A 26,205-nucleotide genomic window follows, 5' to 3' on the forward strand; every position below is an offset into this window, starting at 1 on the left:
CATCAGTGCCTAAATATATCCCCAAGTTAGTGGAGCCTGACAAAGATTTAAAAAATAAACAAGAGATGGTAAGGATTTTTTTATCGTTGTGAGGGAAGACTTTGCCATTCTGATCTCTGATGCCAGCAGTGTGTGTGCAGGGAAGTATAAGCAGGCAGTGAAACAGGTCAAAAGGCATGGCCCCATCTTCCAGCAAGTGCTCTCTTAACTACGTGCAATGGCCACGGTCCTGTCATCTGTCCCTTGTACTTTACTGATGATCTGGTTTAATTAGAATGGGCAAGGAGCCTGGGAGAGAAGAAGGTTAAGCTGTCTGGGAAAAACTTTTCTTTAGAAAGAACAAAGAAAGCTAACAAATAATGAAGCCCACCTTTTTAGGCAGAGCTTTCCTGAAGCTCTTTCAGAAAAGGACTAAGCAATACATCCCATTCTTCTCCAGGAATTATGAAGTCTTTGGCTATTTTCAAGTGTTATTAAGCTGTCAGCAGCTGGGAGAAAAAAACAGAATCAAATGCAATATACAAATATCAGTTGCGTGGTTTGCATATGATTCTCAGAAAACAGCTGTGAGTTTGGGAGTTTTTCCATGAGAGACAGAGGGGACTTCTTTGTCAGGGGCCAACGTTTCCACTGAATGTATCACAGGAGAGACCATGACGTCACCATTTGAATATGTGATTATTTTTATAGAACTTAAAGTGTAATTTCATTGCTACATATGTATAGCTTAACCTTAGCTGGGCGATAAGCAGCTATTTCCTCCCATAAAAGCTGACAAAAATTAAAGTAATACACAAGTCAGTAGAATTTTTCTTTCAAAATGTTGACTTTTATTAAGAAAACTGAAAAAGGTCTGACTTCTGCAAAAAATATTCAGCTTAGATGCAACAATCACTGAAAATTTGTCCCTGTTAGAGAAATTATTCATCTAATTGCTTGGAGACAATTTCATGCTGTGAGGTTTTTAATTGTAACTACCCATTCTGTATAAAACACAGAAAAATAACATAGTTATTCATATTCTTGATGTTCTGCAGATCTAACGCCTCTGGGTATTGAATAACTACCTGTTGTTTGAATATGAAAAGTGCTCCCCATTCAAGAACAAAAGTAACTATTTTCACTGTCGTCTTGGAGGAGAGGAGACTGAAAAGAGACCCTGTAAACAAATACTGTTATTCCCATGCCTGAATTTTTTGAGATTTGTGTTCAAAGGCTACAATAGTGATGAAGTGCTCAGGGCATGGTCAATTCTTTCCTGATGCCCTCATTTTTCATCTAAGACAAAATCTCTGTCTTCCACAAGCTAATAGGACAATAACAACAGTTAAAAGCATATAACATATAAAAAGAATAAATCCTTATAGTCAGTAAAATTTATCACATAACAGTATTATCTTATTACAGTTCTAGCAGAATAATGGTAATTTTCAAGTAGTCCTCCTTCTTCCACTGTTTTTAAGACCTTCAATTACATGTGTCATATACTAGCCAAGAGAAAAAGAAGCTGCCTTCTTTACGGTCACCCCATACTGCCACTCATGCATGGATCAGGACATTCTCCCCATCAAGCAGCCTGCTCCCTCCATCAGGTCCTTGTGGTCCATGAACCACTCATGAAAAGAAATGTCCAAATTATTCCCCAGAAGCAAAAATAGGATGCCCTTGATCCTACATGTCAGCATAGAACATGTGGACCTTCATCGTTAGTGAGAAATTTGGAGAAATGAAATGTCTCTTGTTCTCCCAGAATCTAAGTTCTGGAACTACAGGGTCAATGAGTTGATATAGCTAAATATATCTTATATATGCTTGCCATATTTCCTAAGGTGTTTTTTTGGTCATATCTGCAAGAACACATCAGAAGAGAGTTCACTCTGACACTGCTTGAGAGTTTTCTTTCTTTATTTTAATTTTAAATGCACATAAAAGAAAGTGACTTAGATACCTTTTTCATTACCTCAGGGGTACACCTTGCTTAGTTTCATGTTTGCAAAAGTTTTGCAAACACTACATCTTTTGTGGTTTTGCAAAAACCTCCTGCTTTCACTTTGTGTGTGTTGATAAACTTAACGCAAAAAAGACATGAATGCAGGTACAGTAGGAGCCATAATTAATGACTGGCATTACATTGACAGCAGCTATCAATTTTACCTGTCAGTTTTTCAGTGGCTTTCAGGATTTGCAGATTATTGGTGATCATCTTGCTAGGATCCATGGAAAATGTGGTATCTTGCTAAACATCAGAAGGAAAGGGAGCTTTTGGATGCAGGTAGAAACTCTGCCATTCGTTTTGGCATCATGTCAGCTGGTGAACATTTCTTTTAATGATGTTGTGATGCCGTGATGTAGGTGGCTATTCCAGTTACTCGATATCCCGCTGAAATATTCTGAGCGCTAACTTTGTCCATGCCCCTAGAAATGTCTCTCTTCCTTGCCTACTTAAGCACTATATAAATAAATTCACTTTCTTAATTTACATCTGGAGTGACAATATTTGCTGTGATTGATAGGCAACACAAAGTTACAGATGTTAGGTCATTTACCAAACAGTCCTCAAACTTTTTATAAGGGAGTGACTTTTAAGGATGATATAACTATATAAACCTTTACTATTTGTACCGAACCATAGAGCTCAAATGAGATTGCTTTGCACTGGGTTCCCACATACATCTCCAGAACTGTCCGTAAATCAATGTCAGCATTTGGTGATTTCAGATAATACTTTAATGCTTACCTGGACAGAGTGACAGAGACCTCTGCATGGAGGTTTCTGCGATCTGTACAGCATTGCTGGGCAGCCACTGTCTGGCGCACATTAATGCCTCTGCCTGACACTACCAAATCAAAATGGGGTCCCTGAAGAAGAGTTGGATGGGTGATGCTGCCTCTCCTCACATCCTAACAACTGCTTCAGTCATCCACATGAATCTCAAAGCTTTCCTTTACCTCATTATGTTTAAAGTGTTCAGAGACTGGTTAAAATGAAAGGAGCGTTTGGTTTCCCAAATGCGGCTTCCCAGTACAGCACATGAAAAGCCCCACGACTGTACAAATTGTCATTTGAGCACTAAATACTGAGGTTGTTGAATTTAATGTTAAAATTCCCATTGATTTTAATGAGATCAGAAATGAGCCCTTGGGGCTTAAAAGAAAAAAAGAAAAAAAAAAAGACGTAAGAAAAAAAAAAAGCTTAATCTCTCCTCTAGCTTGGAAGGCAAGGTTTTTATAGGATTCTCCAAAGCATTGATCTAACAGCACCTTATCCCATAGTAGAGCTTATGTCAGTCAGTGCAGCTGTACAAAGACTGCTTTGAGTCAGATGACAGGAATTAGCTGGAAATGAAGTGTCACTCAGCTAACGGTGTCACTTGTTCAGCCCTCAAGCCAAAAAAATATTCTGATGCTGTTCACAGAAGGGGAATAATATTTTGCATGCGGTTCACATTTTGTTCTCTTCCCTGTCACAGCAGCTGAATCTGAATGACATCTTGTTTCATTGTTCTCACAATTTCTGAACATATGAAGTTCTTTAGCTTTTGTCCCTATGCATCACTACACTGAGTTTTGGAAAACAAATATTTGGGTGGGGTATGTACTGATGTAGTTAAATTTCAAGTAAAGAAAGCATGTTTTCAACCACAATCAATTCCTAACCATCCGGCTTCATTCAGCTGTCATCTGTGGTATGCTTTGATACGTTTAACAAGCTGTCTCTGTCATAACCACAATACCTTGGAATATTACCATTTTTACATTTATCAGCACGTTGAACCTAACTCACTTTTTTCCTGTAGGAGCAAGAATAGGCATACTTTCTCCAAGTAACACAAACAGCTGTGGGCTTTCAGAGCTGCAGAACACTGTGTTTGTTTGTTATAAAGGAAAATGTATTTGTAGGAATTGTGAAAAAGGGGCTGAAAGATACATTTAATTCAAAGCAGATGCTACATAAAATGATATCGTATTTTCTCAAGCAGAAAAGCAAGAGAAATCTTAAATCCAATCAACAAAAGACAATGCAAATTTGTTTAGTTGCCTCATTTAACAGCTTTGATAATCTTATTAAGTTCATAAAATAGACTAACATAACAAACACAGCATTTTAGGCACATAAATGTAATCCAGAATTCAGTGCTTAAGTGCATCAGACACTTTTCAAAATCTGTGGTTGTTGCTACCAGCCCTTTCCAAAGGCAGTAAATAATTTTTGAAAAGTTTTATGAATTTTTAGTTGCCCACACAGAAGGTGATTCATGAGGTTAATGAGAACCTCCAGCAAAACCTCTGCAAGACCGATATGTGTGATCCTTGCAGAAGAACATAACATCAACTATCTTTTGGATATGACTGATTAGCCACTCTAAAAATAGTAACTTGAGCAGAGTAACGGTCCCTGAAAGAAAAAAAAAACACAAAAAAACATAATCAGGCCTTGCCATTCCCTCTGCACCCCAGGGTAATTGACAGGGAGAAAAGGGGAAGGGGAACGGTTAACACTTTTTCCCTTATCAATTTGAGTTTCACCAGTTAGGATGAAATAAAAATAATCAGAGAATAATATTTAAATAGAATGGAACTATATGATAATGAAATTTATTACAGACAAAAATATACACAGCAGAAAACCCCACTAGGTAAGAAAATAAAGGAAAAGAAACCCAACTATGAAAGCTAATAATAGGGAAGTAAGAATGAGAACAAAGAGTAAGGATCTGAACTAGTGTAAAACCTTTTCCACTCATCCAGTTATCCATAGTCACTGCAGTCAACAAGACATCTGAGATCCATTTGCTAACAGCCAGGAAGGAAGGAAGGAAGGAAGGAAGGAAGGAAGGAAGGAAGGAAGGAAGGATATCAGCAGTAATGCTAGTTGTTTGGTAATACATCAAGACTTCAGGATTCACAGCTAATCTTTTAGTTTAAAAGCTACATAATCTTTTTTATTTTTATTTAGAAATAGATGTGTAGCATGTATCAGTGGAGGAATGTATAAGATATGTAAGATACATCTTTAGCAGAAGCTTGTGAATGCTTAGTCTGATTTATGTGAGCTGCAGCAGACCAACCCATTGACAGAGGACCTGGTAGAATTGAGGTTATGAGTACGAAAACACTCAGGGGTTTCACTGTAGGATAATCCTGAACACAGAGATACCTATGTGCCTAACTCCTACTCACTTTAGTGGAATCTGTATGTGTTAATTTAAACATCATCTTGGGAATATTCCCCAATATGTCGGATTTCCAGTTGTTACATTTCTCTTCTAGTATTAAATTAACACCTTCCTCCACAGAACCTAAGGGCTGTCCAAGGTCTTTGACTTAAGACTGTGGAATTTTTTCTTTCTCATGTGATTAAAAAAAACCCAAAACTCAAAAATTATGTGGTGTTTTGGATTTTGGGGGTTTTTTGTTGTTGTTTGGTTTTTTTTTACTAACTGCCGAGAGTTTTAGTTAACAGCTGTTCAGTCTGCTTTTTAAGTATGACCATATGACACATTTCCTCAAGTCCGGCATGAGACGCACTCTCTTGCCTCTGCAATTCCTTTGTGCTCACAGTGGTTTGCACCTGCTGCCCTTATCCTAGAAAACTTTAGTCTTCTGTGAGCCCATAGGACTGCTTAAATTTCATTTTTGGTTAAATGCATACAGAGCAAATACTGTTTGACATGGTGTGTTTATTAATTTGAGTTTTTTTTCTCTCTCCTGATTAAGTTTTTCCAGTATGAGAAAGGTCCCTAGTGTATTTCAGATTTAGGAAAAAAACCACCATATAACAGTTTATATACAATAGCAATTGAAAATGAGCATCTCAGGGCTCAGTAAACTGGGACACATTAACATGGCTTCCAAACAACTTTAATAAACTGAGACTTTGCCTGCTGGATAGCTATCAATTTTTAAACTGGAATAAAATGAGAGATGATCAGGAAAATATAATTTAGTTTTCCTCAGTCTAATCTACTTACCAATCTTCTGTATTTGCCAAATGTAAATAAAGAAACACTTCACTCTACTTTTTTTTCGCTCTCTCTCCAGCATACTCCCAAATAGTCATGTATATGCCCATTGAAACATAATTTAGTTGAACAGATTTTTAGACTGTTGATTCAGAAAATGATGCCTTGGGTGAACAGACAATTAGTATCTAGACATGCAGGGGACTTGGTCCTCAAATGACCAAGTTAAGCACATGCTGGTACTTGGAAAGTATGTATTCTTGCTGTGTGGGAAGTGGGAAATGTGAAAGACGCAAGATGCTGGCTTTCAGCAAAAATCATAATGTAACATTAATTATATTATTTGATTTACTTGTGTTTTACTTTATTTGTGTTCAGTTGTGTTCATGTTATGCTAGATAAGAATAATAATTCATGCTATGAAGCATTTACATTATAAAATACTATTAATATTTATGTATCATTTTTTCAGATACAATTTTTTTACACTGGAATTAGATAGTCCATGGCAATTTTTTTACACTGGAATTAAATAGTTCATGGTCTAGAATATTCAGTTAAAATATGCAAACTATATTTCTTCTGTTCTGCAGTAGCATCATCCTCCAGCAATAACACACTGAGGAGATTGTTCAGATCATGTTGACATAGTTGTATCTGAAGTTAATTAATTATTCTCACACATTAATTAATTTAGGGGAATGAGAACTTGGTTTGAACTAAAAATTGAATCTTTGTATTAAAAAAAAAGTTAAACCAAAATTTTTTTGGCAGTGTCTATACTTTTCTTTCAAAAATCAAGGTTTTTGAAAGCAACCCATTCTTAAAAAGCCTCTGTTTCAACAGCTTGCCATTTTCCAAAGGAAAGTGTTTCATCCCAGCGTTCTCCAACAGCTCTAAACATTTCTCTAGTGTTAGGCCAGCACACATGGGAAGTGTTCATTTCCACTACCTGCATGAAAAACTGGTTTCAGGACACAGATGTTTGCAGTACAATAAAACTACTAATTTGTATTTGAGCATTAACTTCTTTTCAGATCTTCCATTATGGAAAAGTATGCTTTCTCCGATTTTCCATCTCCCTTCTTTATAACAACACCAGTTTGCTTCTCATGCCAGAGTTGTAGGGTCATTAAGAACCCAAGTTAAACAAATCCTGAACTTTTCACAAGTATTATCAAAACCCCAACTTTTTTGTATAGCCAAAAATGCAGAATTCAGGATTCCATCCATTCAGTAAATTATATTCTACTTTATGAGTACCTGTTAAGGAATAAATTGAAAGAAGAGTTGTATCATAGCACAAGTCAATTCTGTATTCCGTGTAGTTCATAACACTCCTGAGTATTTCACATTTCATTCCATTAATAGCCCACATTGTCAATTACTTAAATACCAATCCCAACTTCAGGAGTAGTTTCATGTTTCTCAAGGAAGATGTTGTAACTTTTTTTTTCTGTCTTGTGCATGGTGCAGGCCCTTAAGACCATGATCGAACATTTCTTTCAATTATTTTTGAATGTATTTGAACTGGGGGGTTTATGTCATTCTGGTTTGGCATTTAATGTTTAAAGATAAGTACTCAGGGTGAAACTTTTGATACACAGATGCCACTACAAATTTTGCACAGATTCAGTGAAGTTGGGATGTCAGTTTCTGGCCAGGCAGACTCCCATGTGGGAGGAAGGGCTTCTTCATTCTGCACATGGAAGACATCATTGGAATACGTCGTTCTGCTGGGCTGAGCAGGGCTCTGTATGGAAGTGACCTTTCTTATTACTTTCCTTTGGCAAAGAGGTCAAAAAAGGGACTCAACAGATGGAAAATGCTTTCCTTCATTTCCTTGTTTCTCTAGATGTGAGAATGGCAACTTACAATATGTTGGGGGACTAGCATAAAAATCTTTCAATGGAGAAAATTTCATTTTTTCACAACATTACCATGTGTCCTTCCTAATCTCTAACAGTTAATTTTCCCATTATAAATTCTCATGAAGCTATGCAACTGCTTTTGAATTTCTACTAGTTGAAGCTTTTTTCATTCTTTTTCAGGAACTTCTCACATAGAAACATAATATCACTGAGAAGTATTATTTCTGATACAGGGTGGAACATCTGAGGTTCCAAGTGAGTTCAGAAATCAGGCTTTTTACTCCGGGTCTCTTATACTGACATGACATCTTCATCTGCTATCATTTCTGTAGAAGTTCGATGACTGGGCCAGGATGTCCTGTTTTGTTCTGTTGACTTCTCTAGGACCATTTCAGACCTTTTTCTGCAGGGAACAACAACAACTCTCATCTTCAGGATAATTTTCAGTACATGCAAGTACCTTTTGACTTTTTCACAGAACCATCAGGTTTTAGAAGATGCCTCTCTGCACCGTACCCGTAAGACCTTCTCTACCTATAAGATGGTCCAATGTCTCATACAGACACTACACTAACATTCACAAAAGTGAATCCTTTCTGAGAACTGGTAACTCTGCAGCATTCATCTCTTTTCCTGCCAGACCAAATCTCTTCAGGTCTGAGGGAAAAACCTCTAGTCCAAGTAAAAACAACATCATAGAATCATAGAATAGTTTGGGTTGGAAGGGACCTCTAAAGGTCATCTAGTCCAACCCCCCTGCCGTGGGCAGGGACGTCTTCAACTAGATCAGGTTGCTCAGAGCCCCGGCCAACCTGACCTTGAATGTTTCCAGGGATGGGGCATCCACCACCTCTCGGGGCAACCTCTTCCAGTGCTTCACCACCCTCAGCGTAAAAAATTTCTTCCTTCTATCTAGTCTAAATCTACCCCCCTTTAGTTTAAAGCCATTCCCCCTTGTCCTGTCGCAACAGGCCCTACTAAAAAGTTTGCCGCCATCTTTTTTGTAAGCCCCCTTTAAGTACTGATAGGCTGCAATAAGGTCTCCCCGGAGCCTTCTCTTCTCTAGGCTGAACAACCCCAACTCTCTCAGCCTTTCTTCACAGGAGAGGTGTTCCATCTCTCTGATCATTTTCATGGCCCACTTCTGGACCCACTCCAACAGGTCCCTGTCTTTCCTGTGCTGAGGGCTCCAGAGCTGGACACAGTCCTCCAGGTGGGGTCTCACCAGAGCAGAGCAGAGGGGCAGAATCACCTCCCTCGACCTGCTGGCCACGCTTCTTTGGATGCAGCCCGGGATATGATTGGCCTTCTGGGCTGCGAGCGCACATTGCTGGCTCACGTCCAGCTTTTCATCCACCAGTACCCCCAAGTCCTTCTCGGCAGGGCTGCTCTCAATCCCTTCATCCCCCAGCCTGTATTGATACCGGGGCTTGCCCCGTCTCAGGTGCAGGACCTTGCACTTGGCCTTGTTGAACCTCATGAGGTTCACAGGGGCCCAGTTCTCGAGCTTGTCCAGGTCCCTCTGGATGGCATCCCGCCCCTCTGGTGTGTAGACCGCACCACTCAGCTTGGTGTCATCTGCAAACTTGCTGAGGGTGCACTCGATCCCACTGTCTATGTCATTGATGAAGATATTAAACAGTACTGGTCCCAATATGGACCCCTGGGGGACGCCACTCATTATTGATAGTCAAGCTCAGTTAAGTCCTTCCACCAGTGTCAATATGATTTGCCAGGCATTTTGCTGCCTGCTTCATCATCAACAAACAATGCTGATATTTCCGAGAGCAGAAAGCAGAATTTCGGTTTATTTGGAATCTGGTTGTTTTTTTCAGCTTTTCATGCAATAATAATGCAGCTGAAAGTTGTATGCTGAGGAACTGGATTAATTCTCCATTACTTTTAGAGCAAGTTGATACTAATTTTTACAAGCATCTCACACTTTTGTTATACCCTAAATAAACAGGAAGGAGGTCACCGCTGTGCAAGATATTCATACATTAGAATCAGTGAATGATCTGCAAAACTGTTCCCATCATTTTATAATTAACAGACAAAGATTGTTACATAGTGAATCAGTTTAGCAAAGGTTGATTGCTGGATACAGATTCTCTTTCCCACCAGGCAGAACATGATGGGCAAGATTCATGCCTGCCTGTAAAGTCTGTTTTCAAATGAGTCACCAAGATTGCTTTGTCAGCCAGTGGAAAGAGATAGGAACTTTCAAAAGATGATCCTTACCATCTGAGACACTGGTCTTCAGAGGCAGCAATTCCTCCTTTGGAGGTGACAGTGGACTAGAGTCAAAAAACAGAAAAAAAAGAGAAATTAGGTATCTAACTTTCATGAAGTTCTGCAAAGTCAGTACACACACTGTTACTTCCTTCTCATATATAGCCTGATAATAAAGACAACGTCTTGTAAACAAGAGGATTCCTACCATATCTGCTTTGTACAGACAATTGCAGAGATTTTTCACCTCTCTACATGACCCCAGAAATATTTCACAGTGACATCAGATGCACTGTAGCAAGATACCTCGACCAGTGTATACATTAAGACTTTAACAGACATTAACAAAGTTGTAGCTCTACTAAATTCAATGCATCTCTTTTACCATTGATGGAATCTTATCCTCTACACAGACATTTTTTCCCCATTAAAAGCTGGGAGTTTTACAGTTAACTACAGAACAAATCTATTTGTTCTTGAACTAAAGACCAGAACAGATTCTATCTTGTGGATTTCCATGGGAAAATGACTCCCCAGTTGTAAAGAGTCGTTCCTGAAAGTTGCAGCTGTAATTACTTCAGAATGGTATTGAGAACATAAAAAATAATCCTCACATTTAAGCTATAGAGAGAAACCATTAGAACAAATCAGAAAATTGTCTAAGAGGTATGTAATATAAGGCAAAGTTTCCTTCTTAGGTCTTCTACGCACATTCCAATACTGTTGAAGGAGGCAATTTTCCCTTACTTTTCAAGGATACAAAGAAATTCCAGATGGCAATAGGCTAATTGTGAATGAAGTCCAAATATAAACCAGTGGGAAAGCTGCAATCACAAAACAATCAGACATGATTCCATTACGATCCTGCAGTTAATGCTTCACTGATTCATCACATCCTGACTAAGGATATTTCCACAGATGTTTTGAGCAATGAGGAAAAAACCTCCACTGGGGCTCAGCAGGCGAATGGCCAGGTTGCAGGGTTGGCAGGCGCCACAGCAGTGCCGCGTGGATGCCTCCAACCAATACATGGTTCCTCAGAGGCTTTGTCCCCCTCCCTGCTACTCTGGCCACTTCATCTATTCATTCGTGAACCTTCTTTCCTCTCTTGCTCTCTAAGTCTTACCATTATTAACAGAAGCTTTTGTACCATTTGGAAAAACTTTCGGAGGTTCTGAATTATTGGGGTTTTGGTGAGGGTTTTTTTGCTTCTACGCCTTATCAAATAAGTTCTCAAACCATTGCAAAAGGTTGGTAAGTCTCTGAGATGAAGATTGTCATTGTCCTCATTACATTGTGGAACCTGGAAATATCTTTAGTTTTACAAGCAGTAATTTCTGTTGACTGCATTTACAGATGAATTATAATCCCCAACTCTAATTACGTTCCACGTAATCATCATAGATCTAAATTCTAGTTAAATGGTTCCATCCAACTTTCCCAAACATTGACTTTGATGCACATCCATTATTTTCCAGCTGTTGTGGTTTAACCCCAGCTGGCAACTAAGCACCACACAGCCGCTTGCTCACTCCCCCCACAATGGGATGGGGGAGAGAATCGGAAGAGTAAAAGTGACAAAACTTGTGGGTTGAGATAAAGACAGTTTAATAGGTAAAGCAAAAGCCATGCACACAAGCAAAGCAAAACAAGGAATTCATTCCCTACTTCCCATCAGCAGGCAGGTGTTCAGCCTTCTCCAGGAAAGCAGGGCTCCATCACGCCCAACAGTTACTTGGGAAAATAAACACCATCACTCTGAATGTCCCCCCCCTTCCTTCTTCTTCCCCCAGCTTTATATGCTGAGCATGATGTCATATGGTGTGGGATATCCCTTTGGCCAGTTTGGGTCAGCTGTCCCAGCTGTGTCCCCTCCCAACTTCTTGTGCACCCCCAGCCTGCTCGCTGGTGGTGTGAGAAACAGAAAAGGCCTTGACTGTGTGTAAGCACTGCTCAGCAGTAACAAAAGCATCCCTGTGTTATCAACACTGTTTCCAGCATAAAACTAAAACACAGCCCCATACCAGCTACGGTGAAGAAAATTAACTCTATCCCAGCCAAAACCAGCACACCAGCTCACACTACTTATGAATCGTCTATTACTGTAAATTACAGAAATAAATCTCAGAAAACAATTATTTTATAAACTCTTTTCCTGGCTGAATTTCCAGCAAGAAAATTTCTTCCTAAAAGTCTTTCTCTAGGGCATCTATAAAAGGAGTCAGAGCCATTTTTATTTTTATATCTCTCTCTCTCTCCTATATCACCTGTCAGATCTTACCATCACCTCTCACATACTACAGGGATCTTTGCCTGTTACAAGCTGTACTAAACCCAAAGGTTCTTTAGAAAATGTCCTGCAGCTTCAATTTGTTTTAAATTGGCTGTGAGCATTAATACATTATTTTACTCCTGTCCTCAGATTTAACTTGAATTTCTTAAACCTCAAAATCTTTCATGCTCTATCACCTATAAAGTAGGACTTCAGTTTCAACAGCATTCCAGTCATTTTAGTGGAACACCTCCCTTCAATGTCTGATTTTGTTTGATGCATTTTTCTGCTTTAAAATATTCCATTTTTCCAAGATTGTTATGGTGTGAGAACTAGACAACTGTTCAGACATAAAGCCACAATATGCTCTTTCATGCCATACAATGTTTACAATCAAAGACAAGAATTTATATATAAAGATATTGCTTATCTCAAAACAAACAAACAAAAAATGACAGGAGAAACACCCAAACACCACAAAAAGTTGTGGCAAATGCAGAAAAAAAGAGCAGCACTCATAATGTTCAAATACTTACCCTATTGGGGATTGGATTTGTTTTTTAAAGTCAGTAAAAGAACATTATAAAACTATACATGAATATGTAAATAACTTGTAACTACACAGTGCATTTCATCTGTGGTATGTTTGTCTTCTAATGTAGTAAGGCCTAGATTCAGAAAGCTATCAGACACCTTGTTTTCACTTTTAGTGAAACAGATATAAAATGCTAACTCCATGAATAAGAAACACCCTATGTACCAATTAATTATCCAGAGAAAGAGGTCTGTAATTCCTCAGTGGAGCTCCCATGTCCTTCAGTAATATAAATAAACAAGAAATGGTGCTGCATCAAAATTTAAATGCAGGTAAGTACCCATACTTCCCAACACATGTAGAAAAGGGAGGTTACATTCAGGTTAGTTTTTATTTTTATTTTCTTATTTAAAAAAAAAATATTGACTATATTGTCTCTATACAGCACCTTCATAAAACTTATTCCGTCACTGGAAAATATTTGAAAAAACAACCCAACAACAACCCCCCTCCCAACCCGCCCCCCCGCAAAAAAAAAAACCCAACACTTAGAGCCAGCCAAATATGCATATATTTTCCAGTTTGTTATCCATGGACATTTTTTGTTATTGCATACAAATCTCTAATAGAAAACAGACAGACATATTGCTAAAGCTTTTCACATGCTAATAAACATAATCCAAGCTGCCATTACATCACTTCCCAACAATATAAACATTTCTTATTTCAAGGACCAGGGTCTGGCACTCTCCTTACACTAAATAATACCTACTCTGCAAGCAAGCTCATTCATTTAAAACAGTAAGGCGTAAATCAGAATTAGTAGAGTCTGAATCAGTAACTGCGTGACACTGGCTTAAGGTTTATGATGTTTAAAAGGTAAACTATCCTGCCAGAGTTTGTGTAAATTATTTACTTCTGGACAACATCTAAACGACACTTTTCATGATACTTGGAAACCATTCCCGAGTCTTTGTAGAACAGTTGTATTGGGAAATGACCACTTGACAAAAGAGAAGGCTTTGTAGCCTTGAAATGTACAGAAAACTGAGCTCATTGAGGGCTTGGCTGTGCACTACTACAGTGGATGGTCTATGGCTTATCCACCCTATCTAAACACAGAGAACGAAACGTAGATCACGATCATTCATCTACAGTAGCTTTTACCCACCAGCATGGGAACAGCTACCGCAGGTTTGACAGAAGGCCAGCCCACACCAAGCCTCTGGAGCAGGCTCACAGCCTGGCAGTCCAGTATTATAATAGGAACTGGGTGAATGTTTTCCCCAAGTAGCTTGTTCACTGAAATCAGCAATTTTGTGACCACTGAAACTCTTCACAAATTCATATCTAATTTGGTAATAAGATCTGAATGAGGGTAAGAAAGGTTTTATTGTTTGTTTCCAAGTGGTGTATTGAGACCACATGCAGTTATGTTTGATTTTTAAATATTTTCAGAAGGAAAAAAAAGCCAAATGAGCAATTTCATTTCAGCCAAAAAGAATGTTTTATTAAGCTGGAACAAAAGTGTTGAGGGTCTGTTTTATAAAGTCATTGGAAACTTTTACATTCTGGATCAGTGGAAATTACATGTTGAGTGTGTTTGGGTTTAGACACCTAACCAAAAAATCAGTTGCTTGCACAGCTGTACACTAGGAGGTCTAGAAGAGCTCCTGGCAAATTCAAAGAATGTTCTCTACACCTTCATCCTTCACCCTTTCTTACATCTCAGCCAAACCTCCTCCACCACTGCCAAGGCATCACCCTTCACTCAGAATCTGGTCCTTGCTATAGGTGATCACATTTGAGCTATATCTAAACATTGCAAATCCTTTATGTCCAACATGTGACATCCAAGTGGGGACTTCCTTATCTATCTGTAGAACTAAAAAACTCTCAGAAGCTCTTCTCATCTCTCAGGCATTGTCTGAAATAACCTTTGCTACGGCAAGGCAGTTGCAGGTGTTGATCTCGTCTCAGAGTGCTTCCTCCTTTCCTATCAAACACCCTGACCAAAGCATCAAATATCCAGCATTTGGCTGTGCTTTGAAAACTGCTTGGAGCAACAAAACCTATCGCTTACACTTTGTGGCTTGTAAGACCAGTCTTCTTTCTATAACTGCTAGTGGTGGCAGCAGCAAGCACTTTTGTGCTTATTCCCAGTGACCCATTCCATTAGAGACTACCTCCCCAGTAGTATCTAACCTCCTTAAAGACACTCAAATTTCCTTATACAAATCTTTATTACGGGTTTAAAAAAAAAAGAAAAACAAACACCAACCTTGACACCAGTTACATTGTCTGTGCAGTGATGTCGTTGCATTTTGACTGCTTTGTGCATTTTCTGATGTTCCCTTGAATCCACCTATTGTCTCTCACCTCTTCTTTACATTTCAGGTATTTGGATTTCTGTGTTCAAGGGTCTCATATATTGCAGTCTCTTGGTTATTCTGATAGTAGTAATAGTGATTATCATTATACATTAAATGCCTGTGTCCAGAGCCCCATTGTTCTAGATGCCAGTCCTCTACAGAAATAGTCACCAACTCCTATTCTTCTATATTGTCCTTCCCACCCTGTCTCCTTTACTCGCCTTTCAACATCTTTATTCCAGCACTGCAATATTTTAGCAGCAGTATCACCCTTATGCATACATCTTTTTCTGGGGCAGGTAGAAACTGACTCAATATGTATATATTAATTATGTAAAACCATGCCTTTTTCAAACACAAAACAGTGTTCATGCTGTCTGAACAGACTGAACCCTGAGTGCAATGTCTACTTCTAAAGAAAATTTCCCATAGAAGATTTTAGTGTGTCTTAAAGGGATTTTTTTCATAGGAACAGCATAACTTTTTAGTAGACAAGCAGTATAGCTGGGAACAAACCCCGCCCCCCCCCCCCCCCCCAAAAAAAAAAAAAAGAAGGTTTTGAGACCCAACAGCTACCTCTAGGCAAACATCAGCTTAGAATCATAGAATCATAGAATCATTAAGGTTGGAAAAGACCTCCAAGATCATCGAGTCCAACCGTCAACCCAACACCGCCATGCCCACTAAACCATGGCCCTAAGCGCTTCATCTATACGTCTTTAAATACTTCAAGGGATGGTGACTCAACCAATTCCTTGGGCAGCCTGGTCCAATGTTTCACCACTCTTTCAGTAAAGAAATTGTTCCTCATGTCCAATCTAAACCTCCCCTGGCACAACTTGAGGCCATTTCCTCTTGTTCTATCGCTTGTTACTTGGGAGAAGAGACCGACACCCACCTCGCTACAACCTCCTTTCAGGTAGTTGTAGAGAGCGATGAGGTCTCCCCTGAGCCTCCTTTTCTCCAGGCTAAACAGTCCCAGTTCCCTCAGCCACTCCTCATAAGACTTGTTCTCCAGACCCCTCACCAGCCTCGTTGCCCTTCTCTGGACACACTCCAGCACCTCAATGTCCTTCTTGTAGTGAGGGGCCCAAAACTGAAACACAGTATTCGAGGTGCGGCCTCACCAGTGCCGAGTACAGGGGGACAAACACTTCCCTGCTCCTGCTGGCCACACTATTTCTGATACAGGCCAGGATGCCATTGGCCTTCTTGGCCACCTGGGCACACTGCCGGCTCATGTTCAGCCGGCTGTCAACCAGCACCCCCAGGTCCTTTTCTGCTGGGCAGCTTTCCAGCCACTCTTCCCCAAGCCTCTAGCGCTGCATGGGGTTGTTGTGGCCGAAGTGCAGGACCCGGCACTTGGCCTTGTTGAACCTCATCCAGTTGGCCTGGGCCCATCGATCCAGCCTGTCCAGGTCCCTCTGCAGAACTTTCCTACCCTCGAGCAGATCAACACTCCCGCCCAACTTGGTGTCATCTGCAAACTTACTGAGGGTGCACTCGATCCCCTCATCCAGATCATTGGTAAAGATATTGAACAAGACTGGCCCCAAAACTGAGCCCTGAGGAACACCGCTCGTGACCGGCCACCAACTGGATTTAACTCCATTCACCACAACTCTCAGCTTGCCAGTGTACGATTCATGATACTCAAAAGAGCGCTTGCTTTATTCTGTTGAGATTTGATATTCTAACAAAAGGTGTCCTCCATGAAAAGCTTTTCTCACTTCTACCCTTAAACCATCATAGTTTCAGCAACACTAATGCTCTGGCATACTCGGTGTTGACAAATCACAGTTAGATGTGATAAGAATGTTTTGAAGTTCCTTTGAAACTAAATAAATCATTCATCAATATTCTTCCAGATCAAGACAAAGAAGGAGTATTTGAAAGGGGCAAGAAAATATAATGAAGACCAGAGCCAAACAATATTTAATGATAAACAAGACAGAATGAGTTCATATGTGCAATGATGTGAAAATTATAATTACCAACCTGTGATTAATTTAGACAATAAATCTATTTTCACATCACCATCACGTATTTTGGAGATATACTTGCACTGAATTGATCAAAGAAGTCATGATTTTCATCTGGGATCAAATCGTCAGAAGAGCTAATGTTAAACAAAAGCCTATGTTCCTCCAGGTGGAACAAAGCATTTTGCCACACTCCTGCGGGCAGAACCAACCAGTCCCACTGCAGTGCTTAGCCTACTACTTAGCTTGGTTTCACCAAACACCTACATGCCCTATGAAGAGAGCAAATGACATAAGCCTCTTGGATGATAAGCAACCAATTTGTTTCACTTAGGTGCTTCCCTACTCTGACCTGACATGTGCAGGGAAAATTGTGTGTCCCCAAAGTTAATTCAGTGAGACATATATCACTTCCACCTACAGTGTAGGCAACTAGTAGGAAAATTTGGGGACCTGCCTAATGCCTTCTCACAAGGAGTACCTAACCAATCAAGGCATAGTGGCAGTGCTACCAATATTGACCCTTTTGCAGAAAAGATTCACTCGAGAATTAAGTGACCTGGGATCTACACAGCCTTATTGCCTATCAGCCTCAGGCCAAACTGTGGAAAAGATTGTGCTCTGCACTTTCTTTTGAAGCCGTGCCACTATGAAAGCAAGCAAGCAGGAGTCTTGGAGTTGAGGAAAGAGTACACGAAAATATTTATTGTAGCCTACGAGTTGCTGGAAGTGTTTTTATTTAAAATCTTCATCAGTGACCTGGAAAAGGAAGAGAGAATTGAAGTTTCCAAGTCAGCAGGTGATACTAAGTTTTTCTGAGTAGTCAAATGCTGAGCTGATGATGGGAAACTTCAGAAAACCTCACAAAACTGAGAGGGCAAAAAGTCAGCAGAGGCATCTTGTAGATACAGGCAAAATAATACATTAGGGGAAAATAGTCTAAACCATGTATACTCAGTGTTGGACTTGGAGTTATAACTGGAGAAGAGTGTTGGTGTCATCACTGACAGTTGTCCAAAATCATCTCATGTTTGAAAAGGAAAAGGCTCAGGGGCAGCATGCAGAAGCATAAGACTGAGGTTTATGTAACCATGAAAGCTGTGAATAAGCTGGATACCTAGCTGTTGTTCACCAAAACCTGCAACAAATAACTGATGGACAGTCAATGCCGCAAGTAGGAAGAAAACAGGTAGAAGACATTTCTTCTTTACTTAGTGGGCAGTTCAGGAGTTTATTGCCAGAGGAGGTAGGGGAATAGATTTGAATGTTAGCACATTCAAAAAGACATTAGACAAATTCATGGATAATGTATCTGGAAATGGATATTAAAAGCACAAGACAGGAATGTACACTCTAATATCTCTAATAAAACAATTCTGGATGCTGAGGAAAATGACAAGAATGAATGATAAGAAGTGGGCAGGCCTTTGCTCTCTCCCCATCGTGATCTCCGTTTGCCATTGCCAGAGACTGAATAAGGGCTCACGGACCATTTGTCTGGGCCGGTAGGGCATTTCTTATGTTCTTAATTCTCCTATCCACCAGCAGCTAAATGGAACTAGGTTTCAAAAATCATTGGGTAAACAGGCATGATCTCCTTGAAATTAGGCTTCCTCTGCCCTGTAGTACAGGTGATTCTGCACTACAATTTTGACATTAAAATACAGATGTTTTGCATCTTCTCTGGAACTTGAGAATAGCAGGGATCAACCATAGATTTACTTCTTTCAAAACTGTGTACTGGAAGCCAGATTAAGCACTACCATTTCACTGGCATAAATGGAAGTACACCAGAGCTTAATTTTGTCTCTGTGTTTCCATCAAAAAAATATTCAAGAAAAATTGTATTTAACACAAAAAAAGTTAGCTACCTAAATATACACACACACACATATAATAACAAAATAATTTGATTTCAATGTGTAATATATCTTCTTTTTAGTCAGGTTTCAGGTCTTATTCCTACTGAATGTGCATGTCTTCCATAAGGAGATCAGAGATTAATTTTCTCCTCCTGTCTGCCCACTGCTGGCTGCCGTGCTCCTTCCTCTGAAGCTTTTCATAGTAACCGATGTCAGTCTTAGAGCAACAACAGTAGGTCTGATCCAGCCTATGAGTTTCCATGTTCCTCGAGCCAAAAGCCACAAAACTATTTTGAGCCCCCCCCCCCCCAGTTTTAGTGAAAATACTCTCTAAAAGTGAGGTGAATAATCCTTTTCCTCCCACCTGTTTAATTCTATTAACATTTTTCCACCTGCTTCTTTTCTTTAGACAGAGAAGCCATCCTCTTGCCATGTTATCATGTCAGCGGCTGCCACCTCTGGCAGGCCAGCACAGACACCATGCTTGGCTTCAGTTTGCCAAAAAACTTAACTCCCCCATCACATTTGCCAGGCAGACGGCAGCAGCCCCATGCGGGGGTACCACCGCAGAGGCACACACCTGTCCCAGCTCCACCAGCGTCTGCCAACTTTGCTCATGCACACAGCTTCCCACCAGAAGAGCCGCCAGTGGCACTGCCAGCCAGGGGTGCAGTCTCTACCCCATGGCCCCCACAGCATGGGGGGGACAAATGGTCCCCCAGGACCCTCGCACAAAACTGCCAGATGGTCACAGCCCTGTGCCAGGGTCCCCTCCAGCTGCAGGGCTGTAGCATCCAGGAATCTCCATCTGTCCCCAACATTTTTCTCAGGTGCTTGTGTATACCAGCCTGTTCTCATTCTTCCTGATTTTAAATTCTCCCAGCATCTGTTATTTTGTATGGTGGGTTTTTGTGTTTTGTTTTGGTTTTTTATTTCATAGACTTTGGCTTTCACAAGTGCTAATTTGCAAATGCTATTTGGAACCAGTGCTTACAGCACCCAAGAGAGCTTCACCTTTTCTAATATTTAATATTATATCTCCCAGATGAAAGACAGGTATTCCACTGAACAATTTAAACTGAGGTAATTTTTCATTATCATTAATGTAAAAAATCAATAAATTCTTGGTGGGGCAGAAGGCACAGGAAAGTTCAGAATTTAATCATGGAAGCTACATTTCCTAAGGATTGTTCTGCCATTAACCTCTTGTCCTGGTTTTTGGCTGGGATAGAGTTAATTTTCTTCCCAGTAGCTGGTACAGTGCTGGGTTTTGGATTTAGGATGAGAACAATGTTGATAACACACCGATGGTTTAGTTATTGCTAAGTAGTGCTTACACTAGTCAAGGACTTTTCAGCTTCCCATGCCCTGCCAGGGAGAAGCTGGGAGGGGGCACAGCCAGGACAGCTGACCCAAACTGGCCACAGGGATATTCCATACCATGTGACGTCACGCTCAGTATATAAACTGGGGGGAGTTGGCCGGGGGGCGGTGACCGCTGCTCGGGGACTGGCTGGGCATCGGTCAGCGGGTGGTGAGCAATTGCATTGTGCATCACTTGCTTTGTGTATTCTTTTATCATCATTATTATTATTATTATTTTCCCTTCCTTTTCTGTCCTATTAAACTCTCTTTATCTCAACCCACGAATTTTACTCCCCCCCCCCCCCCCGATTCTCTCTCCCATCCCACCTGGGGGGCAGGGGGCAGGTGAGTGAACAGCTGTGTGGTGTTTAGCTGCCTGCCAGGTTAAACCACAACACCTCTGAAGGACTGAGATGCATCATTGCTCTTGAAGCGCTCTTCTGGGTGTCTCAGATACTCCCCGAAAGCTGCCTTCCAGCCGTGGTGGCAGATCTTTGTTCTCCCAGTTTCCTTCCCAGACTGAAGCAAATTCTACCAGGTCAGGTTGCCTTTGCCTGAGGGGAATGTGCAAGTGAGTACACAGATGCACAGTAAGAGCCTGTGAACAACTCAATAAGGATGTTATTGTAGCACTAAGAAAATTTAAATACTGATATCAAGAATATGGAAGTTTTCTGTTAAAGGAAATTAATACTAAAGAAGTTTTTCTATACATAGAAATGCCCCTTCTGAGGTGCCCGTGGTTGGAGTTTTGTAGTGATGTTTATGAAGCTGCATACCAGAATAATGGCAAAGCTAAACAACCAGGCTCAGGTCTGACTGGAAATTGATTTTCAAGTTGTTGTTTCTATGTTATAAAGAGATTGATAGACAGAAGCTAAACAGTTGATTTATCCCTGCAGAGAATCCAGTGATAATAAAAATAAGTGGATCAAACAACATTATCTTTACCACGGCAGACAAAAATTTATTATAAATCTGAACTCCATATGGGACTAAATCCAGCCCTAGAAATAACAGTAACATGTACGCGGCTCAAATTACATTTTGATAAGTGTTCAGACTACAAATTGCCCAATTCAAATACAGGAATGTAGAAACAATGTCTGTAAACAGATTTATTTTGAATTCATTTAACACTACCAAGAAAATAAAATTGATTAACCGTCTACTATAAATCTTCCAACCTTCAGGCCCTAAGGCAGTCATCAATACAAACTCCTGACATTTAAAGCATGCATTGACATCAGAGTTGTACATATACATTAAATCAGAGAGGTACGCAACACTTGGAATTTTTCAGCTATGCTTACATCATCATGCAAGTCCACCCTGTTTTGCTCATGGGTTATAAATTTGAGATATACTCAAGTAAGGAAACAGAAGAATCTAAATAAGTATTCAGGTGATTAGATGGCGTGAACTCACAAATTTTTACAAGTAAAAAACACAAGATTTTTCTTGCTGGACATCTCTAAAATCACTGTTTTAATGAATATCTACTTATCATAAGAAAAGAGAGAGCAGTAGAAAATGTAAGATGGTAATATTGTAATCTATCACCTTCATTAGTGACAGTGATTTACACTTGAAACTGTTAGATGGAAATAACTAAGACTAAGGGCAGTGAAAAAATCCAAGTGGGTCATGGCCTTTCGTTTATTTTACTTCATTTTATGTATTAGTATTATATATTCAGCCAGAACTATGGCCTCAAGCTGACTCTAGAAATATTTCTACCAAGCTTTTTTCTCTCAGAGAAAATCTGTTAGAATGAAATAAAGAAGAAAATTCTTCTTGAACTTTGATCTCGGGAGTTACTGAGATCAATGCAATACGGTGGATATTATTCAGGAGAATATGTGCTTACTCACTTCAGCTGACTTCGGATCACACAGGACCCTGAACCGTTTTCTGCCTCTTTCCTCATTGGTCAGGTTAAGATAATTTCAGGAAGGAAAAGTACTTTAAAATAAAGTTTCACTGGGTTTTATAAAAGGCCTAGTAATATGATTCTTCCCATTATTCCCTGATAGCACTGCTAAGAGAGTATTTTCATGTAAGAAAATGTGCTGTACCATGGATCGATGTCAATAAAATGCAAGTTGTTCTCTACTAAAAATGCATAATCTTAAAGCACACTTTCTATGGCTACTGAAATATGAGCACGTGCTTGCACACCTGCTCGGACAGCTGAGTCAGGGCCTTTGGGAGCCCTGTGACGCAGCGCAACATGCATGCCTACAGAAGGCCTACCCTGGCTTATCTGACTAGTTTCAAGTATCTTCTTTTTTTTTTTTTCCTTTCTATTATAAGATTCTGTTTTATCGTGGTGCTTGGAAAAGATCAAGTAAGCAAAGAGTGGAAAGGAAGAGATCAACATGAAAGTGGAAAAATAAATATTTCTAAGCCACATGTAAAATATAAAAGCCAAACTCTCCAACCCATGCAAACCGAAGGAATAACCGCTATTTTCGGGGCTACCTGAGCTCTATGGCAATCGTCTGTGGAATGAGTTTACATCTAGACATTGGAAATTGAATAGCTGCAAATGCTAAAAGGAGAATGCGACTGCAGTTTTGTGCCTGTGTTGAAGAGTCATTACCCACAGAATAGATTCAACTAAGCCTCACAGAAATAATCATCTATTGGAACCTCAGTGGATAAAAATCCCATTTTCTAACATATTTCATATACGGTGGAAATAATATGGAATTTATAATATTTTTTTCTCAAAATACTTAAATCACTGAGGATGAATGAAAGGTTTTGAAAGTCAGATTCCATTGATAACTGAAATACTCATTTTAGTGAGAGTAGGCTTAGTTTCTATTGATAGGCTCTGAAAGACAGAAAGAAAGCAAAAGCAGAAGAGACATATTTATACATTTTGATATCTGAACGCATGTAACAGACCATTATCTTTTGATGTTGCCTTAGCTTCCTTTGGATTGAAGTTGCAAACATGCAGCAAATACCATGGAACCTCAGCTTCTGAGGTAGCTCCAACAAAGCATATCTGTTACATCTTTCGAAAGTTAAGTTGTCAAATCATTCACAGCCTCGAAAACACTCCAAAAATGAATGTTTCAGCACTGTCTTTTCCATCTTATCTAGCTACTGTATTCCTATCAGCCCTACAGCATGTGGGTTTGCTGACAGTTAACTCATGTTGTCAGCTCTGTTCCTGTACAGCCTATTAACCTCATCTACTGAAAACATCCAAATAAATAATTTCCCAGGCATTTCCTGAAGAGCCAATGTTGATTACTACAGTTACTAAAGAGATTGGTAAGCTACTTTCCATTAAGTTCTCTTCTCAGTAACGTAATGTCCTTATAAATGGTTGTATTAGAAATGCATTGACAAACAGCTGTCATTCGCTGATAGCAAAAATATCTCTAAAAAGAGTTGATATTAGTGAAATTACCAGCCAGTGACCTGAGCATTTATTCATGAGACAGTATATAACACCATCATCCATTGTTCTATATACCAAATTTTAGGGGGATTTGGGCTGGTTTTGGTTTTCTTAAATGCTGTGGCAAATATGGCTTGAAACGATCAAAATTTGGCCACACATATGCAGATCATATGATCTAGAAACTTTCTGGAATAAGGGAAGGACATGGCCTACACATGGAACGAAGGCTGAGGGGCTTCCTGGGCATGGTTTTCCACATGAAGATGCAGCAGCTCTCAGCTGTCATAGAAGCATCTAGATGACTCCCTAAACTTACTTGTAAAATCCTCCAAGCTTTGATGCAATACCTCTTCCATACTCGGTATTTTGAAACACTTGTTTCAGTGCCTAGCTCTGAAATCGGTAAACTAAATATTGCTCTGTGTGCTGGGAAATATAAAGTGGAAGAGCATTAAGAATAATTGGATAAGTAAATTACTGGAAGATTCTGAATGTGGAAAAAAAGACAGTATGTATATAATTGTTTCAATGTACCATGTAATTAGAATACACTGAGTATCTGTAATTGCTTGTCAATGCAAAGCAGAAACATTTTCTACAATGCTGTCTGCTTTTCAAAATGAGGAACGTATTTCACCAAGAGCAAGTTTTCCAAAATGGAAATTTTAGGATTATAGAAAAAAAAAATTGGATCAGATTTGTCCATTTTAATTGGCCATTTTCCACTTTTTTTTTCAAAATTAACTATCTCTATCAAGAACAAATAAACTTTTTAGATTCACACTAAAACAGACCTTCACTTCAGATACAATACTGAAGTGTTTCATTTCAGGTGAACGAAGGAAAAGTTCCTTATTTTTACACCTACCTTAAAAAAATGGCCTAGAGAAGTTAAAATGACTTCTTACTAAGAACCAGTAGATATCTATTTCTACTTGTAGAAAACATGTAAAACTTTTCCTTGTACTTCAAAAAAGCTATGTTCCTCAGTTAGAAACAAAGCATTATGAGAGTGAACAAGACCTGACAGGGCATTGAGTCTAGATCCCCATAGCTGGAAGCAATCACAGATTTTCCTCGTAGGTTGATAAGCACAGAAAATGAGTCATTTTCTTGCCATTTTTCTTGCTAATATCTTGGGCTTGAAGGACTGAAAATTCATTTAATTGTGAAACAGAGAAACTTGATATTAGTCTTAAAGTAGACAGAGACTAAGTAAAAGAGAAAACAGACCTGAGGCACCATGGGATGAGCTGAAAAAGAAGAAAAATGAAGAGGGGCATATTAAACCAAATACACACAAAGGCTGGGTTTTGGCAAGTTGTCCTTGCATAAGTTGAGTTGAGAGATGGCTTTGCATAGATCCTGAGAACCACAAGGTACCATTTCCAAGATGCAGTGTTACAAGATGAGACAAACAAGCGTACTAGAAACTCCAAAGGAAGAGACAACACTAGTGTCTTTGCAGGCAAAGTTCAAGAACAGCTGAATCTGACCTAATAACACTGAAACACAGAGAACTTCTGAGCACCCAGTTGTGAAAGGTTTACCAATACACAGACACTAGAACTAATAAAAATGTCTCTTGATAATTTCTTTTTTAACAACAAGCATTTCCAGAATACACAACGTACCCATAAGGGTATCCTTAAGACCCTGTCCCAATGTGCAAGTTTCATTCCAGAGCCCAGATGTGGGATGGGCTGATGTAATATGGCATCAGCCTGAGGCCTTAACTTGAAAGGAAATATATGATACAGAGAGTCTACTCTGCCAGACTCTACAAAGGGAATGTTCTTAATTCAGGACTGAAGGATTATCCAATTCTAATAGCTAAAATAAAGTAATTAGAATTTTCTTGCCAACATATTTTCCCTATCATCAATTTTATCTTACATGAGAAAGAATGCAAATCTTTGGAGAAAATGTATAAGCCTGAGAATATTGGGACTGTTTGTTTACATTACTTTGTTGGAAGCTATTGGGATATATTTTGCCTTTTTTTTTATTGCTTCAAGATGGGGAAGTACCATATGGTTTGTGAGCAGCAAGCTTTGTGCACTTATTAAAAAAGCCTGTTTGCCTAACTCTTCATAGTATATCAGGTCTGGAGACAAATTTTCAAGAAATAATTGAATATAAGGAGACAGAATTAGGAAAAAAAAATCACGAGTTTATCAGAGGTATAATACGTAACACTAGACTGATATCTTTCTCTTCATGAAACAACTGGGTGTCTAAACAAAGGCAATAATATAGATCTCATTTATCTGGACTACTGGCATCTGATATTAATATGGGAAGTCATTAGTTGAACTGAAGATTAG

Source organism: Aptenodytes patagonicus, chromosome 3 (genome assembly GCF_965638725.1).
Source record: "Aptenodytes patagonicus chromosome 3, bAptPat1.pri.cur, whole genome shotgun sequence".
In the NCBI taxonomy this organism is placed as follows: Eukaryota; Metazoa; Chordata; class Aves; order Sphenisciformes; family Spheniscidae; genus Aptenodytes; species Aptenodytes patagonicus.